Raw genomic sequence first — 2,658 nt, 5'->3', positions numbered from 1 at the left:
CACGTGGGTTAACTCGCCACGTGGGTTAACTTGCCGTGTGGGTTAACTCGCCACGTGGATTAACTCGCCGTGTGGGTTAACTTGCCGTGTGGGTTAACTCGCCATGTGGGTTAACTCGCTGTGTGGGTTAACTTGCCATGCCGTGCAGGTTGCAGGGTCACTGGCGTGGCCAAAGCTCCAGGTCGTTTCAGCCCACATGTGCGGGGGCTCCGTACCAACCTGCGCCGTCCCCGGGATGGGGCAGCCGGGGACCAGTGATGAGATCCCCCCATGCCGGTCCTGGCCCTTTGCATGGACGCGGCATCTCCCAGCAGGAGAGGGGTCGGGTTCCTCTTGCGGGGATACTGAGCGCTTCCATCTAAGCCTTGTAAACCACTCATAGGTGCCAAATAAACGCATGTCATGCTTCAGGGAAGTAGGTATTAATTCATTTTTTCAGATTAATAAACAGATGCCCAGGAAAAGCTAAATAATTTCCTTAAGGTCCAGGAAAAAAAGGCACAGAGTAAACCAAGGGTTTTTGTTTGCTCCCCTGCCCTTGCATAAGACCCTTGTCTTGGTGTTTTGTTGCCGCGTCTATTTAGGGACAGAAACAGGGAAGCACGAGGCAGAAGAGGCGTCGGATATTGCTTGGACAGGGGCAGGAGACAAAGCGATACTGCAAACTGCAGCCGTCCACCCCAGCATCGTTAACGCGGAGGATTTGCTCGACACAGCTGTGGAAATCGGGCAGCCTCTTGGTGCGTGGAGAAGCGCCCGTGCTGGCGTTGGTGCTGTGAAGGCGGCGGCTGCGGTGCGTTATCCACCACCTGGTGAGCAGACATCGCTGTGAGGCCAGGACGGGTACAGCTCTCTCTGGGTTCTGTTTTGCAGGATGCGGGTGCCCTTTCCCAGAGCACGAGGAGCATAAAACACCCTGCGGCCGCTCATCTCCGCGCTCCTGTCCCTGCCTGGTTTTTTCTGATATGACATAGAACAGAAAAGCGTCCTCACACATTTAGACTGGATCTTTCATTCTGGCATTCAGGCATCGCAGCTCTGGTGTCATTAGGGAAAGTTACAAGCAAGAATTTTGAGTCCGAAATCCCAGCTGGCAGCGAGCAGAGGGCAATTCCTCTAATGGCATTTGGTTTGTAGCAAATAAAACTTGAGTTATGCAGTGCATTTGTATTTTCCACCTCCTCAGGAGCTACTTCAGGGCTGTGGAGCACGGGCTGAGTCACAAGAAACCATTAATTCTCATAACTTTGTACAACTTTAAGGCAACACCGAGCACTTTATCAGCCAGGTTAAAGCCCCGGTCGTGGTACCCGAGTGCTTCACGCCTCATGTGCCAGCGCACAGCAGCCCATGGTTGCCTGCTGGCCAGGAGGGCAGGGTGCTCAGCCACGGGCAAGAAGGTGGCCAGTGGCCAGCAGAGCAGCAGCTCTAAAAAATCAGTGGTAAGAGCAATGCAGCTTCTCTCTCATTTCCCTTTCCAGCTCCCTGCCTAACGTGCCCTTCACAGCTGGCACAGCTGGCCTGGGAGCAGCAGCATCAGCTTCCTGCTGTGGCTTTTGGGGCACTCACAGTTTCAGGGTGCACCCAGGGGTGGCTCAAGGCTGTTGGTGCAGTGCGAGGCAGCACTAATTCCTGGATAATCCAGATTTCAACTTGAAAGGCATCAAATAATGCAAGATCTCCAGCCCAACAGAAACCCAGTGCCACTCCTGTCTTGTTTAATTAGCCCTCCAGCATGATGTGTGATTTTAACTGGAAGAACGGCTCCATTCGGCACCGTGGCGATGGGTGGGGATGTAACGTTTCTGGTTTAGCCTGCAGTTCAGTCCGAGTCTTGCTGAAAGCAGCGGTTTGTGCAAGGCCAGCACCAGCACTGGAGGGGATGCGGGGAGGTTCAAGGAGCAGCGAGGGACAAGAAGGCAGAAGGAGCACGGTCACAACAGGTGCTGTGCTGCGGCTGCTTCTCCTGGCTCCTGCCAAGCCTTTGGCTGTCCCATCTTTCAGCTGTATTTGTTGTAGCAATAGGAGACATTTTACAGGAATAGCCTGTACCATTTAGAAAGACAAAATAAATCTTTAAAGGAAAACCCCACAGCGACTGACTACTTTTTCCCCCTCTAGAAAAAGGACAGAGTTTTCTAATAGAGGAACAGATGCACAAAAAGCAAAGCGTGAGTCACTCCAAGGCAGGCACCTCTTTGTTCCTGAAGGAAGAAATACGACCATGAACTCTGCATAGTCTAGTTATCAGCAATTAAACGCATTTCCTGGCGTCTCACGGCAGTCAGTTTTCCTTGCTCTTACAGCAAATGTTTTAACAAACACATTTAGGTGTTGGATTAAAGTTGGCACTTCGGGAAGTAACATTTTGGAAAGCACGGAGCTGGGCTGATGCTCGCCGAGGGGCTCCCCCAGCCCGACTTCCCACGAAATTAAAACAAATTAAGCCCGGCTCGTGTAGGACCTCAGGGCAGGGAGCGAGGGACACCGGGCCGCGTCCCCACAGCGGCTTCTGGGGTGACCCCCAGCACCGCAGGGCCCGGGGGTCTCGCCTCCCTGAGGACACTGGGCTCGCCCGGGGCCCGCTCAGCGCGGACCCCGACCCACAGCGCCGGGGCATTGAGCTGTCCCTGCCCACGGGGAGCCCGGGAGCAGGCA

This window comes from Mesitornis unicolor, unplaced genomic scaffold (assembly GCF_000695765.1).
Source record: "Mesitornis unicolor isolate BGI_N332 unplaced genomic scaffold, ASM69576v1 scaffold10945, whole genome shotgun sequence".
Taxonomy (NCBI): Eukaryota; Metazoa; Chordata; class Aves; order Mesitornithiformes; family Mesitornithidae; genus Mesitornis; species Mesitornis unicolor.
The sequence above is the reverse complement of the archived record's forward strand: the minus strand, read 5'-3'. Positions refer to the sequence as shown.